Here is a 17777-nt window from a genome sequence, read left to right on the forward strand (position 1 = left end):
TCCTCTCTATCTATCTATCTATCTATCTATCTTCTATCTATCTAGTTCATTCTCTTCCCCCTCTCCTCTCTATCTATCTATCTATCTATCTATCTATCTATCTATCTACCTATCTATCTATCTATCGTCTATCTATCTATCTATCTATCTATCTACCTTATCTATCTATCTATCTATCTATCTATCTATCTATCTAGTTCATTCTCTTCCCCCTCTCCTCTATCTATCTATCTATCTTATCTATCTCATCCTATCTAGTTCATTCTCTCCCCCTCCCCTCTCTATCTTCTATCTATCTATCTATCTATCTATCTATCTATCTATCTATCTATCTATTCTATCTATCTATCTATCTATCTATCTATCTATCTATCTTATCTATCTCGTTCATTCTCTTCCCCCTCTCCTCTCTATCTGTCTGTCTGTCTGTCTGTCTGTCTGTCTATCCATCTATCACACATTAACGCACCCACACAGACAATCGCGTTCAAACCGCCAAAGCCAGCAGATTGGAACACGAGATAAAAAGAGTTAAAACTGGGGCGAATTATTGGGGGATTTAACATCTGGCCGGTCCGGCCTCCCCGCTCTTGTTCCGCTGACGTAGGCAGAGACGGAAGACGCTCACGTTGGAATACGGCGCGTGAAAGATTATTAATCCCGCTGCACTGCGCGGCGCTGTACGCGCCACAAATGCATTTCTAATGCTCCCATTGGTGCGCCGTTTGAATTTGGACAAAACGTGTTGGGAAGCAGCAGCGTGTGCTGCAGATGTTGCCTGTGAAAAGTCCCCCGCTGCGTTAAATAGGTCACCGTGCTGCCGACGTACTCTGGTTGTGTCTGTGTTTAGACTGGCTAAGTGCTAGACAAGATAGAAATCCATATCTGAGACACTAAATAATTCAAAGCATTTGCCAACGAGTAATTGAACAAAAATTGTAATTGTAATGTTTTTGTCTTTGCTGTCATGATAGGGAATTTATTTTGTTTCGTAATGTAACAATCAGATCAACTAAAATATTTTTTTAATAACAAACAAACGGAATGAAAAAATATCCATGTCCTTCCACCATCGTTCCGGTCATATCGTGTTGTTTTTATTTGCACATTAAGTACCAAAAAAGTCCCGTTTTTGTTTTAATTCCTCGTTTCAAAGAACTCCATGCTAGCAACACGCCTTTGAGATTGGAGGGTGAAAGCTGCAGCTGGCTACTAGTGCGGACTGAGAACTATGAATTCCTTCATTTTTGGAACGGTGAAGTTATTTCAAATATTTTGGATCATGAACTATGACCTAAACAATTTTGGAAAGGTGAATTGAATTTTGAACTAGTTGGCAGTAGAAAATGAACTTTCTCACCACTGCAGTTCAGCTGAGTGAACGTCTCGTCTACTTTGCCGACAGGTGGCGTGGACCACCTCGGACCCTGCCAGAACCTAAAAATGGCGACGACAACAACAAAAGTAAGAAACAAAAGAAACAACAAATGCTCCACTCGGTAGGTGCCTGTCATGAGCAATGCTTGGCCACCATCAGGAGGGGCGTGGCCAGGCCGTTGCTACGGGCAGTGCCATCTCTGACACCTGTCACCACCGCTCACAGCTGATTCGCTTGAGGAACTCTGTATTTATGATTATAAGTATTTAGGTTGGAGTTTTGTCACTGGCATTTTGCCAGTTCGTTGCTCTTGTTAGTGAGTTGCATTCACTCTCCGCTTCTACGCGTAAGTTAGAGTAACCCTAGTCACAGCGATTCTGTGCCCTTTAGCTTGATCCTGTCCTGTTGAATTTGTTTGTTTGCTTCAGAGTCATCGAACCCTTGCTGGATGTCTTTCGGATCCCGCCTAGCCTAGCGTTTCTGTGCCTCTGCCTTGTCGGACCGCTACACCGTGTATGACCCAGTTTCCGGAATAAACTACGTTGAACATTATGCCTTCGCCTCGAGGTCCTGCATTTGGGTCTGGCCTCGTACCGTGACAGGTCCTCATTCTACTTCACGCAATACAAACGAATATAAATCCTTCTCGTCTCCTTTTTAAATTACAAAAGTTACATTTTCTGAAGGAAAGCTCAAAGTTGAAAGTTGAAATGTGGATCACATTTGTCGGCAACATTTCAGCCAAGGAACATACCTGGGAAAATGGGACTGGTCGTTGCTTTTTCATCGGTTTGCCATTCATTTCTAGTGGGAAAATATTGAGAATTTTTTTTTGGGGGGGGGGGATGTTAAGCCATCGCAAGACAAAATCTTTCAACCTGTGAACGCCACATTTGGCACAGTTGAGATGCATCTTTTGACATGGGATTTTGTTTTGTTTCCTGTATTATGATCGAAAAATAATGGCAAAACAATTAAAAAAAAAAAAAACAGCATCTTTCTTCAAGGAATGCTATCACAACGCTTGTTCTTCCTCGGGGGACAAAAATTGCTGCTTTAACGTTTAGATGAATCAACTATTTGTGACATTTATGTTCGATTTGACTGCACATGACATGATATGTGCACCACCCAACGGGCAACGAGCGCATCGATTGTCAGGAAGCCCCCGCAAACCCTCTTCAGGCAAACAGTGAATTACGCGGCATTATCTCGGTAGCGTGTTGCTCTGATGAAATAGTCACACACCCACGCTGGTCACCGTAGGGTGCCAATATCCTCGCCCTGGTTTTCATTAAATCATAAAGAGTGATCCAAAACGGGGGGCTGGTCGCAATGATTAATCCAGATTGTACACAAAAGCTCGGCTTCTGACTCACACTCGCGCGCACGCAGTTCTTAAAACGCCTCATCCAGTACACTCACCACAAGTCACCCTTGAGTCTCTGCGTCATCTTTGATGTCGCACATTTATGAAGATTTAAAGGAAGACAAAATAGTTCCAAAGAGCAGTAAAACAGGCCAAAATCTAGATTTTGGCCGGTGGGGCAGCGGGCGAGAACAGTTGCATACAAGATATGTTTTAATCACTGGGGAGTGTTGAGAAATAAGTCATGGCATGTCATTATCCAAACTGCATCCTCACAAGGGATGCGGGAAAGCCGGCGGAGCTCATCCCAGCTAGCGTCAGGCTAAAGGTTGACTACATCCTCAACTGATCGTCAGTCAGTCACAGGGCAGATATGGACACCGTCGATCCCACGCTGCCCTCACCAAAGGCAGGCGTGTGTACCACTACATTGTCGGTGACTCTGAGAAATAAGACTTCAGTCGAAATTGAAACATTTGTACATCGGGTCGCTGGTCCCTGATTTCCGCAGGTAAGAAATTCTAGCGTTGGAGACCGAATAGGGAATGCGCAAAAGCTCCAAACAACCGGACTTCATTTTAGCTCTCTGAATGTCCAGAAGGCCAAGATGTTGTAGGCGCAAGGCTCCAGAGTCAGCACGATAGAAAAGTGCCAAGTCATCTTATGACTAAGTATCAAAAACTGAAAATCACATCTCGGGTGGACTGGGTGCCAAGGCAAGTTGATCAGTACAGACGGAACATGACCCAAAAGGGGAACTATATTGACCATCTTGTGCCTGACATCGTTCAAAAACAATAAAGTTCCACTTTTGCCATTGGAGAATTGCGCCTGAAGCAACGACAGTGACAAGTGACATTTGTAGGCACAGACTTCTCGTTTTGACACTGATGAAGATTCCCTGAATGATGCTGGGCAAAAGATTTGAGTATTCTGCAACGTGGCCTTCGTGAGTCCGATTTCATTCAAAATCAGCGAGCTTCTCCGGAAACATCCCTGAACATCCGGACAAAGAATTCTCATCAGCCTTTTGCAATCATAGGACGGGATTCTTGCTTTGGACAGTCCAACCCGCTGGCCAAATGCGGCGTAATCAAAGTAACTCCAGAATGACGTTTCTGTGAAATACGCGACTTGCATCCCAGATTCTCTGTTGCCCGTTGAGTCTCCCACTTTACGTCTTCCCTCCTCGGGTCGGCGTATCATCATCCGCCAGAGTTTCCAATAATGCACTACGTCAGGCGAGAGGATGAGGAAAGTATTTCCGAGTACTTTCGCGCTAATTAAGTCGGACTAAATTGGGCCGGACGTTTGCGCAAAATTAAACACGGCGGCGCTGGACGAAGATCAGAAAGACTTGAGTGAACGGAAGGCACACGAATGGAAGTCCTTTTTGGGGAGGTCCCAAGAAAGAGAAAATAAATTTGACAAACAATACAGAAGACACTCGTCAACAACCCTGCCGATTTTAACCGATTTAAAAAAAAAAAAAAAAAATGGCCAAGTGCTTAAAATGCGACTCCGATATTTGTTTGTATTACTTTGTTGTCGTCCATTTTAGGTGACCCACTTTGCTCTCTTCGAGCGTCTCTCCAGCTGGAAGAGGTCCACTTTTTAGGAAGCAGCGGTGCGACGGCGGAGCAGAAACATCCCTGCTCTTCGTTTTAGTCCGGGGGAAGAGGAGGAGACGGAGGAGTGTGATGGGATGAGATGAGACAATCAGCGCCCCCCCCGAGGACGTACCGCCATGTGTGCGTGTGCGTCACAGCTCCAGTAATTGAGGACCTGGAGATAAAGCGTGCGAGTGGAGCAGAAGAGGCTGCAGAGGCTTTTTTTTTTTCCTTCTTTTTTTTTTTTTTTACAAACACTTTTGGCAGAAGTTGGTCGGGATTAAAAGTGGTGACAAAGATTCGCCGAGTCCATTTAAGGACAAGCGTTTGGCACGCTTTGCTTCCGCTGATTTGTCGCTCTGCTTTTCCGAGGCACTCGACGGAGTTCATTTTGCTACGACTTGCGAGCGGAAACCCGAGATATGATCGCTGTACGCTGGGAGCGAACTCGACTCAACTGACGAAAGAGGCGTCGAGCAAATTGGCCCCACGTTTACTGTCAAAGTAAAACAAACTAAACTATCCATCCAACCATTTTCTCCTGCTTTCCGGGTCGCGTCGCGGGGGAAGTAGCTTCAGTCGGGATACCCAGACTTCCCTTTCCCCAGCCACTTCTTCCAGCTCTTCCGGAGGGATCCCGAGCGGTTCCCAAGTGAGATCTCTTCCCTACTGTAGGACGTGCCCGGAACACCTCACCAGGGAGCCGTAGGGGAGGAATCCGGATCAGATGCCCCAACCCCCTCATCCGGCTCCTCTCAATGCGGAGGAGCAGCGGCTCGACACTGAGCCCCTCCCTGATGACCGAACTTCTCACCCGTTCTCTAAGGGAGAGAGCCCGGACACCCTGCGGAGGAAACTCATTTCATCCACTTGTGTCCGGGATCTTGTTCGTTCGGTCACGATCCACATCTCGTGCCCATAGGTGAGGCTAGGAATGTAGATCGACTGGTAAATTGAGAGCTTCGCCTTTCGACTTAGCTCCCTCTCTACCACAACAGACCGATACAAAGTCCGCATCACTGCAGACCCTCCACCGATGCGTCTGTCGATCTCCCGCTCCATTTTTCCGTCACTCGCAAACAAGACCCCAAGATACTTGAAGTCCTCCACTTGGGGCATGATCTCATCCCTGACCCGGAGAGGGCACGCTGCCCTTTTCCGACCGAGGACCACGGTCTCCGATTTGGAGGCGCTGATTCTCATCCCAGCCGCTTCACACTCGGCTGTGAACCGCTCCAGAGCAACTCAACTAAACAAAAGCAAATTTAGCATTGCGTATTTAAAATAACCACACAGCTTAGCCTTAAATCCACTCCCTTAACATCAATGCTAACAAATACCGTAATGGGAAACTCCTTGGACGCGCTCACACTCGTGATAAATAGCGTTTATCTTGCGGTGGATATTTGAATGCAAACAATACCGTAACACATGTAACACTCGGGTTCTTAAATTCTTTATCCTCCGCAAAGAACGACAAATATCAGTGATGTCAAGAGGAGCTGAGACATTTTCTACGGCCCCCACATGACCAAGGTGGGCGCATCAAAACGAGGACCCAATGGCCATTAAAAAAATGGTTTGAGCGGGTTGGCATAACTATTCATTTCAAGGGAATAACCATGTTACTTGGTATTCGATCAACACCAAAACTTGCAGCATTGCTCACAAGTAAAACACATATAAAGGACAAATGTAGTGCAAACAAAATGCAAATGATCCTCGCAAAACTGGATACTTTGCCCCAATTAAATGTTAACGTTGGATGTGAGAGGCTGCTGTGGGACAGCGGTTAGGGGCCAATGAGGCATACAAATGAGGAAAAAGCCAGAGACGACGTAGAAACCAACCAAAGTAGATCTTTACACTGTGATTACGTCCTCTACTGAAAACATGTTCCGGGATGAAACGTGCAGTTGGAAGCTCAAGTCGCACGCAGCTGCTTGCGGCTTGGGAAAATTAAAGGGCGCTACGGTTTGAGCCCCGGCCGGCAACGCCGCCCCCACCCCTGACAAAAATGTCACCGCGCAGCCGTGCCGGTGGCCCACCCGTGCGCGTTTGGAAAAGATCGAATTGGGGAAGTCACTCCTGTCAACAACGCACTTGAATCAACAGATTTATTTTGGGAACCAAACAAAGCGCGCGTTTTTTGGGTCAGATTTTGTGCAAAGAAAGCCCGCGAGACGGCAGCGCCGGAGCTCTTTCGTAACATATTGACAAACACATTAAAGTTTCACGTGCGTCGCTTTTATTCCGCGCATCTGCACGCGGTTAGAGAACATCAGTGTAAATTGTCTCAGCGCACATGGAAGCTCGAATGCGTAAGTGCATTTACGAGCGTAGTCGACTTCTTTTCTTTTTTTTTTTTTTTTACTAAAAGTTTTATTTGACGTACACAAAGAAGTACAACTGAGTAAAAATATCAAGCAAATTGACTGCCACAAGTGTTGCCCGAGTGTAACAACATAGTAATAAGCATGCCAGGTCACTTGATGGCGATGTGAAAAGAAACTTTGTAAATTTGCCTACTTAAAAAGACATCTACAACTAATAATAAAATAATAACGGTGTAGAATACATATATATATATTTTTCCCCCTCCAAACACAATAACGAAGGTAATGAAATAGGTCAACTTTGTACCAGACCGACTATGTGATGAGGGGGGAAAAAATACTCATTTCACCCAATAAGATGCACAAAATGACATTATACACGCTTTTTTTGAACATGCAATATATCAATTAAAAGGCCCGTATTTGTGTTTAATTAGACCGTGCAGGCGTACCTAATGTTTTGGTCTCACAGGGGAAAAATAAAATCAAGTACCGAGTGAAATATATCAAATCATAAATGTGAAATCGTCTCAAGGTCCCTTGGAGGAGTCAACAAGGGCCGCAGTGTGAGCCTCCGTCTGCTGCAAACAACCAGCGCTGTGTTTTTGCGAGACCCCCAGGACGAACTGCCCACTCAAACCAGTTGGACAGTCTGTGACGGGACCCCCGAGGTGGGGGCACTAATTCCACCCAGCACAAACGGGGGCATGTATAGGAATGTGTTGCAGATGCACATTCACTGGAACACACACAGCCTTGGGCCCACACACACACACACACATGTACACAAATACATGCGCACACACACACACACACACACTCGCACGCACTGTTGCTAACTTTAGCTTCTCACCAAATCTCTCTCTAGATGCAGTTCATCCCAACAATGACAAAAAACATTTTTTTTTTTTTTATACATTTGTAGCCATTCTACACAACCTAAGCAAGATTGACAGTATTTTTGTAAGCACCCCTCTAGCGTGCAAATTTTTCATAATTAGCATTAAAAACAACGAGCAGTGCTCCAGATTGTGGAACTACATTGAAGGGAAATTTGTGAGTAAATGCACACTAAATTTTTTTTAAACTCATGTTTACATTTACAGTTGTCTCGCACGATTACCGAATTGATGCTAAAAATAGACATTCTGTTTTTCCGGTTGTCGTTTGGCTCCGACAAGACGAATCTGCAGTCAACGTAGATTGGTCGCCGGCGGGGCAACATCATTCATTTATGTGGCCTGGAAGCACTGACACAGATTTCCTGACTGGTTGCACAAGCGGAGTCGCAAGAGCCCACGAGGTTTGTGACGAGGGACGGTGCCATTCCACGTTAAAACACCAACTAATTGCGATTAGCAATGACTGAAAGTGAGGCACCGGAGGCTGCTTGGAGGAGGTCACACGAAAAGCAGAGAGCATGACGAAAACTAGTCATTGAAAAACTCACCTTCAGTATTTGTGCTTATCTGCGTATTGTTGTCATCTTTCTGTAATTCCCCTTAAGATGGCCCCCCAAAAAAGCACCATGTTGCTAGCGCTGTTAGCCGGTTAAGCTCGACAGCGAACAGTAGCGAGACTCCTTCCGGGGTTGACGTCAACGTCTTTAAGATGATGAAGAGAAAACTCTCGACTGCTATTGGCTGATGAACTGCTAATGGCTAGCTGCTCAATGCGAGGTACAATTCCGTCATTTCTCGCCTATAATATGCTACATACCCCCCAAAATTGCACTTCTGTAGCTGGATTTTCTTCGGAATAATGTATAATACAGACCCCATAATTGCTAAAGCACTACCCCAAAAACATAAATCGTGTCGAATTAATGTTTAATTCATTTCACGGGCATTGTAGGACACTACCCCTGTAAAAGAACCTGGACAGACGTGTCACGTACTGCACTGCCTGCAGCTAATGTTGATATCATAGCGGAAGATGAGTCTGACTTTGACCTTCAGGCCTCACGATGATGAAATATTATTTGCTCAGATATACATATCAGCAGAGTAAAAGTCAAGAAAGTGCAAAAACGTCAAAACAATTCCGTCTGACCTTTTGGAGATCGAAAGATGACTCACCATATTTTTTTTTTCTTCTCTGTCATCTATTTGGTACTTAGCAAGTAGTATAAATACTCGCACAAACCTGCAGGACTGGAGTGGAACAGCATTACCCCAAATACATTTTTAAACATGACGTTTTTTGTTTTTGTTTTTTTTACCGTGGGTTTGTTAATTATTTGTGAGCGCGTCTTTGGACCAAATTAATGTCAACGTGCTGAGCGCTCGAATAGCTCGCCCGTGTTAAAATTTTAAGTGTTTATTTGTGTCCTCCGGTGTGACATCGCGCTCCAATAAGCAGCTCGGCGCTCGGCTCCTCGAATTCGACTGCATCGTAATGCGCGCGTGTTTACGTTGCGTTCAAGGGCTCAGCTGATGAATGAATGAATGTGTAGTTCATCGTTTGCTCTGTGCAACTTCCACTTTGCACAAATTGTCTGTAATTGTGTATTGAAAGATAAAATATGTATTGCATGGTAAAAACATTAAATACAAAACACATGCATGCAGACTTTAACACCATCTGTAACATAATTACTTAAAATATCAACTGTATAGTCGCTAACTATTAAAAACACCAAATAAAAGGTATATATTAGTAAAGATTATGATATTATGTGATCAAATATGTACTCACACAATACAATCAAGCAAATAAATACATAATGGTGGAACGGTGTAAAGCGCTGGCCTCGCATTTCTGAGGTCCAGGGTTCAATCCCTGCCCCACCTGTGTGGAGTTTTCATTTATTGCAGAATACGATAAAAAATGGAATACATAACAACACAACATCATTGTACTGAATATAAAATATCCATCCATCTATTATCCAAGCCGCTTATCCTCACAAGGGTCACGGGAAAGCTGGACCCTATCCCAGCTAGCTTCGGGTAAAAGGTTGGACTACACCCAGAATTGGTCGCCAGTCAGTCGCAGGGCAGATATCGACACCATCACTGAGCGGAAATCGATCCCACGATGCCTGCACCAAAGGCACGTGTGTGCACCGCTACACTATCAGTAACTCTTAAATATAAAATATGTATTTACAAAATAATACCATTAAAAAGTGATCCATCCATTTTCTGAACCGCTTATCCTCAGCTGTTATCGGGCAGGAGGCGGGGTGCACCCTGAACTGGTCGCCAGCCAATCACAGGGCACATAGAGACAAACAGTCGCGCTCACAATCACACCGACGGGGCAATTTATTAGTGTCCAATTAATGTGCCCACCCGGAGAAAACCCACGCAGGCACGGGGGAGAGCAAGCAAACTCCACACAGGGGGTCGCCGGGATTTGAACCCCGGTCCTCAGAACTGTGAGGCCAACGCTCTAACCAGTTGCTCCACCGTCCCGCCCGATTCTTTACTTCTCGCAACGTTCACGTCGAGAAACTTGATTTTTATTCCTTCCCTGCCGGCCTCGCAAGTTAATGTCTTTTTGACTTCTGACGCCACCAAAAAGGCCGCGGATGCGTTTTAACGGCGTGCGGTTGAATTTCATTCAACGAGAGCAAAAGTCGGAGTAACTCGAGTTTGTTTGTCGTTTGTCGTTTAATTAAATAGCAAAACCCCAGCGACCAGCGGCCCTGGAAGTAATTACACCGTCAAATGATTTTTCTGGAGGGCTTGAATTATTACCGTTGCGCACCCAAGCAGCAAAACGTTATTATCAATATTAAAATACACAAAAAGCATATAGTGCAACCCCCCCCCCCCCCACGTGGAGGTGAAAGTAATCCATTTCTACCAAGAAGCTGGGAGGCGCTTGCGTCGAATAGAGAGCGAGAGCAGCCCCCGCAAGTCCTGGCGATGTATTCATTACACCTCAAATCTCACAGTCAGCCAACCCCCCACCCCCCCCCGGACCCCCCAGGACCCCCACGCACACACACATGAAAAATGGTGAGAACAATGTGCAAACCCATCTACAGGATTACTGTGTGTGTGTGTGTGTGTGTTTGTATGGAAGCCATGCGATCATATGAGCCCCCCGCCCGCCCCCACCCGTCAGGGCTAGAAAATCGATGCTTTTTGTGGACAGCTGAGCCCTCACAAGATACATATTTGGGTGAATCATTATTGTGATTAGATCTTTTCATTCTGCCTCCAACAAGATGAGCATTTTTTAAAAATGATCAGCTGCATTTTTAAAGTGCATTCCCATACATTAGCCAATGTGTAGTTATTATATTAAAAAATAATAATAGTGATGAGTATGCCCACATTGAGATATTTTGTTGTTGTTGTTTTACTGTGTTTGGATTGTGCGTCAAATACTTTTAATTAATTTCATCCTTTTTTGTTTAAATCATGCCTAATACTGAAATAAAATTCTATTAAAAATTACCTCTTTAATGTTGTGAACATTGGCACTCATTTCATACTTTTGGACTTGAAATGATTTGCAGAAATATTTCCACCCTAAACAGACTCACTCAAAATTATAGGCCTGTTTTTTAATTACATATTTGATTTTCAACCAGATGTAGGACACAAACATTTTGGTTGAAAATGACATCACCCGGTGAGATAATCATTTTTTTAAAATGATATTTAGTAGTAACTTATTACGGTTCGAATCCAACACATTTTGACAAGAATTTAATCATTGTTTAGTTTTTTCATCACATCATTCTTTTAGTAAACATTTCAAAAACGGCCTAATTCTTAATATTTTTTGGGTTTGAATAGGTATTTTTATCTTAACAATTAATCAATCAATACATTTTGACAAATATTTTATAGTTTTAAGAAAAAAATCTCCATCTTTGCACAGTATATTGCGCGAGATGGAGTCGCCGCATCGCGTGGCCGTGGGATGATCGATAGCGCGAATCCCGACGGCAAGGACACGCTTCCATTAAAGATGTGGGCGGAAGGCCTTGGCGGCGGGATTGATGGCCAAATCGCCCTCGCACCTTTCCCGATTATGACCACGTACAGTATACGTCCTCTCCAATGATGATGCATACGTTCATACATATTTCTTGTGGTAAAACTCGCAGCGTGTTGTACGGTTTGACCCTTATTATGAAACATAAAACATATAAGGAGCGAGGAAAGGGAAGCAACTCAATATCCACAATCACAATAAATACATTGACGGCAGGAAACGGCAGCCGGGAGGTCAAAGATATCGTCAGCCCGACCCCCACCGTCATAAAATTTGTCGATATTTCCCTGGATGGCGAAGCTCACATTCCGCACAAAACGCATTAGACGTACATTTGATACGCTGCCCTCCACCTCAGCCTCCATCTTGTCCACACAATCTCTTAATTGCGTGTCGGCGCCATCTTTTATAACGGCAAAGTGACGCTACTCGGATCTCGTGTGTTTCCACCTCCAATTTTGGTCTCAAAATAATAAATATTCGCACGCAAACAGAGTAGGGACACATACGCACAGATAATATTTCAATATTTACAGGCAGATATCGTTCTTCTCAGTGGAAAAAAAAACAGAATATTAAGTCCAGTTCAATGGCGACTTTCTCTTTCAGGTCTTTAAAGTCACGTAGCCCGACTGTCGGCATGTTTTCCCGCATGCGAGCACCACACTGCCCCAAGAGGCCGAGGCATGTACAGCAGGAAAAGTAAAAATCAGGTGCAGCGCAAAGCTGCTGAAGGTGTGTTCCTCGAGAAGTCAAAAAATAATGATGTTGCAGGGAATTTATGATCATGTGTTATCCATCCATCTACCCGTTTTCTCAGCCGCTTATCCTCACAAGGGTCGCAGAGAGTCGTGGAGCCTATCCCAGCTGTCACTGGGCAGCAGGCGGGGTACACCCTGAACTAGTCGCCGGCCAATCGCAGGGCACATGGAGACGGACAAACAGTCGCACTCACAATCACACCTTGGGGCAATTTAGAGTGTCCAGTTAATGTTGCGTGTTTTTTGGGGACGCGGGAGGAAACCGGAGTGCCCGCCCGGACGAAACCCACGCAGGCACGGGGGGAGAACATGCAAACTCCACACAGGCGGGGCCGGGATCGAACCGGGGACCTCAGAACTGTGAGGCCGCCCAATGTGTTATTCACCTTTAATTATACCAGCCCAAATAAGTAACAATTTCACATATGGGCTACAGTTTGATGTACATTTATTTCTCCGTATTTGCCTTTTTCTGTCTGCAGAATAGAACTGAGAAATAAAGGTAATTAAAAAAAAACATTTTCATATATTAAGATTAAAAAGATTTGCATGCATTAAAATGATAATTATTATGAATTTTAATTTCTGTCATGTGAATTTGAAAGCTCAAGGTTAATGAAATTGTTGCGGGGAACCAAACCAAACAGCTGCAGTAACGAATTGATTTTGAATGCCTGTGACCTTTGCTCAACTGCATCTTTGTGATTGGTTGACGTCTGGGAAGACCTGTCAAGCATCCCCCCCCCCTTGAAGGTGACATTCCGTCCGCACGGAGACGGCTCTTTGATGTGTCTCCAGCCCACCTGCCTGGTAGCTCGCGAGCATTCTTCCTACATCTCCACGGGGGCAAGACCAAGAAGAAGAAGAAGAAGAAGCGGCAGCCGCCGCCGCCGCCGCCGCCTGGAGGATTGCGGCTGCGCGTTACTTCACAGTGAAGAGACAACAGCGTCGAGCGCCGCTTCTCGACGCCTAACAGGATCTGAGGCCTCGAAGAAGCTGCGGCGAAGGCGATAAGAGCGACAGACAAGAGCCAGGCTGTGAGTCAGTCGCACGGTTCGAAAGCTTCTCCGCCGTCTTCTCGCGATCAACGTGAGGAGCTTACGTGAGGACGCGCAGAGGCAAAACGAGGCCGTGACGTGCTTCAGCATCAACTTCACTTCATGTTACCTTTGTCAAAACACTATGAACAATAAAAAGAATAACCATATCGTGTTGTCATGCATACTTTTTGTTCAAATCACTATATACTATGACGCAAATATATTGAATACCACTTCAAATTCATTTTCCCAAATAGAAATAACAATGAATTCAAATGAATACATTCATTTTGACTTTTATAATCATGCACAACAATTCAATTTTATTACAAAAAATTCAACTAATTAATTAATTTTATACTGTAATGCTGATTGTATAATAATTGCTAATTATAGTTTTTAACCATCGTTCACTGTTGTTATTGTGGTCACAAATAATTTATTATTTATGTATTCACTTAGTAATTATTTATTTGTGGATATTTACAAGGCAGCACGGTGGATCAGCCGGTAAAGTGTTGGCCTCACAGTTGTGAGGTCCCGGGTTCGATCCCGGCCCCGCCTGTGTGGAGTTTGCAACTTCTCCCCGTGCCTGCGTGGGTTTTCTCCGGGTGGGCACTTCGGTTTCCTCCCACATCCCAAAAAACATGCAAAATTAATTGGACACTAAATTGCCCCAAGGTGTGGTTGTGAGGGCGGCTGTTTGTCTCAATGTGCTCTGCGATTGGCTGGCGACCAGTTCATGGTGTACCCCTCCTCCTCCTGCCCTTTGACAACTCGGATAGGCTCCAGCACTCTCTGCGACCCTCATGAGGATAAGCGACTAAGAAGATTGATGGACGGGTGGATGGATATTCTGGAGTACCTTATTTAATTGCTAATTATAGTTTTCAATCATAGTTTACTGTTTTTATTGTGGTCACAAATAATTTATTCTTTATTTATTCATTATGTATTTTTTGATATTTGCAATGGTTTACACTTTCACTTTTCCTAACGGCAGCATTGAAGACAAAAAAAAAAAGCCACCAACCGCCCTGCCCAAAAAAAAAAAAAGAATAATAGAACAATAAATGCACTCAGCAAGCAGAAATGTAACGAGTGGAAATTATGATCACAATGATGGCAAAACTACAAGACTCCTACCAAAGATATTACGCAATGTACTTATGATGTATGCTGGTTCCCTTCATCGAGTCAAGTGCGATTTGCGTTGCTATGCTGCCCCCTGGTGCCGTGATGCTTTATTACAGCTTCGGCAGTTCGGGCTTCCGTCCTCAACTGAACTGAGCGCGACTTGTTTGCGGGATCTGGTGCTGATATTGCAGCCGCTTGCGTCTCAAATTCATGACGAAACGCGGGCGACCGTTGGGAGTCGGGCGGCCTGACAGCCCCCCCCCCCCCCCACCACCACCACCTCACCCCCCTCGTTTGCACACCAGCAGCCCGGGATGAGTCCTTCAAAAAAAAAAAAACAAAAAAAACAATAATGACAATGAAAACTAGATTTCAGCTTGTACTAACAACGTAAAAGCAGACAGAGTGACTTCTGAGTTGCTTTTAGGCTTTTTTTTTTTAATTCTTTTTCAGCCTCACAAGTGCACTTTGGATTCTCCGAGTTAATGTTTGACTTGTTAAATATGAGGAAATACTCATTTTGGCCCGATTCATCGTGCACTTGAAAAAAAAAAACAGTTAAAGGAGGCAGTAAAGGCGTGATTTGCATTTGGTTTGGATTCACGCGTGGGGCTGGTTCGACGAGTATGGCTTCCGTTCCTATGACGACCAGGCATCGAGCTAGGATGTTGTGACAAGGCTAGCGACGACTAGTTCTGAAGCAGCACAGCAGCAAGACAGAAGAGCGAGCCCCCGTGAACCAAGTAAAAATATCATTTGTACGTTTCCTAACGCACTTCAGCATTTTAGCATCGAGCTGCCGAGTTACACTTCCTCAATTAGTTTTGGGGGCTTTGGACTTTTGCCGCGTGCAGCGCCAAAAACAAATACTCCAAAAGCCTTCAAGTCATTGACTTGGTCAAACAGTCGGGCATGTCCTCGCGCTAATTTGCGCTAAACCTGCGGATCTTTTTTATCGTAGGGTTTTCCCTGTAGTTCGGGATACGCCAGAAAATGTCAGGGGTATAATTTGTGACAATACAGTTTTACGTTCGGTAATACATTGAATTCCATCATATCATATGGGTCACACCAAAACCACCTCCATACCTCCACCGGTATGCCATCGGACCAACCGTCTTTCCATTTTTCATTCTGTTCAGTGCCTTTCTAACTTCCCCCTCACTGATCGTTGCCACTTCCCGGTCATTCATTCATTCATTCATTCCTCTTCTACTCTACCTTCTCTCCCATTTTCTTCATTCATTCGCCGAGCCCCTTCCTGTTTGCGGTAGTAATGGATAGGCTGACAGACGAGGTCAGACTGGAATCTCCTTGGACCATGATGTTCGCAGGTGATAGTGTGATCTGCAGTGGAAGCAGGGAGCAGGCGCAGGAACAATTAAAAAGATGGAGGCACGCACTGGAAAGTAGTGGAACGAAGATTAGCCGATGTAAAACGGAATATAAGTGCATGAATGTGAGGGGTGGAGGAGGAAGAGTGAAGAGATAGCGAGGGTGGATGACTTCAAACACTTGGGGTCAACAATCCAGAGCAATGGTGGGGTGTGGTCAGGAAGTGAAGAAACGGGTCCAAGCGGGGTTTGCGGAAGGTGTCTGGTGTTCTATGTGACAGAAGAGGCTCCGCCAGGATGAAGGGCAAAGTTTATAAAACAGTGGTGAGGCCGGCCATGCTGTACGGATTAGAGACGGTGGCGCTGAAGAGACGACAGGAAGCGGACCTGGAGGTGGCAGAAATGACGATGCCGAAGGTTCTCGCAGGTTAGATAGGATGAGAAATGAGGTCATTTAGAGGGACAGCCAAAGTTGGATGTTTTGGAGACAAGGTTCGATCGAGAGAGCAGACTTCGATGGTTTGGACATGTCCAGAGGTGAGAGAGTGAGGAAATCGGTAGGAGGATGGTAAGGATGGAGCTACCAGGGAAGAGAGCGGGAGGAAGACCAAAGAAAAGGTTGATGGATGTGGTGAGGGAGGACAAGAGGACAGTTGGGGTGTTCGAGAGGAAGATGCACGAGATGGGCCGAGATGGAAAAAGTTGACACCCTGTGGCGACCCCTAACGGGACAAGCCGAAAGGAAAGGAAGATATGCGTCAGAAAGTGTCTATAACGGGCTAAAAACAGGTGCAGTCGCCATGTACCGCATTCCCGCCTCACTAATATTTGAAACCACAACAAGTGGGGGGGCTTTAGCCAAGATGGAAAATGCGGGCGGTGGTATGTTTGGTGAGCAGAAAGCGAAGACAGGGTGCGGTCTTTCCTGCCAATCAGCGTCGGACACGTTAAAATGGAGACTTGGATTCGTCAAGTCCATTTCTCATCATACGTCCCCTCTGATAGCCATTTTTTTTTTTTTTTTTTTTTAACGTGCGTTCCTGTTGGTTTTCCACCGGCGCTCCGACGGGAGGGAGGAAGAAATTCTTGTCATACTTTCCAGAGTAAAAGTGAAAGCGATCATTCCTCATCGAGCGCAGACGGAAAGACCGACCAAAAAGTCTCAATGACCCCCAAATGTCGCGAAATGGAGGACAAATGGGACTGGAAACGTGACTTAACATATGACACATATGAGGAAACCGGGAGGATGTCTGGTGGTTTTCACATTGCGCAATTGTGTCTTATTTCTCCAGCGGGTGTGGCCTGACTCCAAGCAACACCCGCGCGCACCGCACGTAAGATCACGCATGAAGACTCCGGTGAAGTGTTTCTGGTCAGCTCCTTCACAATAAAACTCAAAACATCTCCTAGGCCTCTTAACAAGCGTCAATGTTTTCCACACTACCTACAACCCTACATAAAATTAAAGGTGGTGGAAACATGTTTCATATTTGAGAAATGATTTCTTTCATAATGTTCCACGGTGTTTGTTTGGCAAATAAGGTGTCTGCATACATTTAATAATACTTTATCGATGTAATAAAATATTTACCGCATATTTTGGTGTTGTTTTTAAATACAATTGTAACAACAATTTTAACTATATTGTATTGTAGTTCAAATAAATATATTAACAGTAGATTGATTTGAAAAAAAATTACGACTTTTTATCGTGATAGGCGGCACAGTGGCCCAGCAGTAGAGTGTCGGGCTCACAGTTCTGAGGACCGGAGTTCAAATCCCGGCCCCGCCTGTGTGGAGTTTGCATGTTCTCCCCGCGTCTGTGTGGCTTTTCTCCGGGTGGGCATTCC

At 44.9% G+C, this 17777-nt stretch overlaps 1 long non-coding RNA gene across 1 annotated transcript in view; it reads right to left on the minus strand.

The window, feature by feature from the left end:
• The window catches only part of LOC133507320 (uncharacterized), a 62542-nt gene that overhangs the window by 5481 nt on the left and 39284 nt on the right, over window positions 1–17777 (minus strand). The window contains exon 2 of the long non-coding RNA XR_009796796.1: window positions 1361–1437. This is a non-coding gene — a long non-coding RNA (uncharacterized LOC133507320). The remainder of the gene's footprint in view (window positions 1–1360; window positions 1438–17777) is intronic.

This window comes from Syngnathoides biaculeatus, chromosome 10 (genome assembly GCF_019802595.1).
Source record: "Syngnathoides biaculeatus isolate LvHL_M chromosome 10, ASM1980259v1, whole genome shotgun sequence".
NCBI classification, from domain to species: Eukaryota; Metazoa; Chordata; class Actinopteri; order Syngnathiformes; family Syngnathidae; genus Syngnathoides; species Syngnathoides biaculeatus.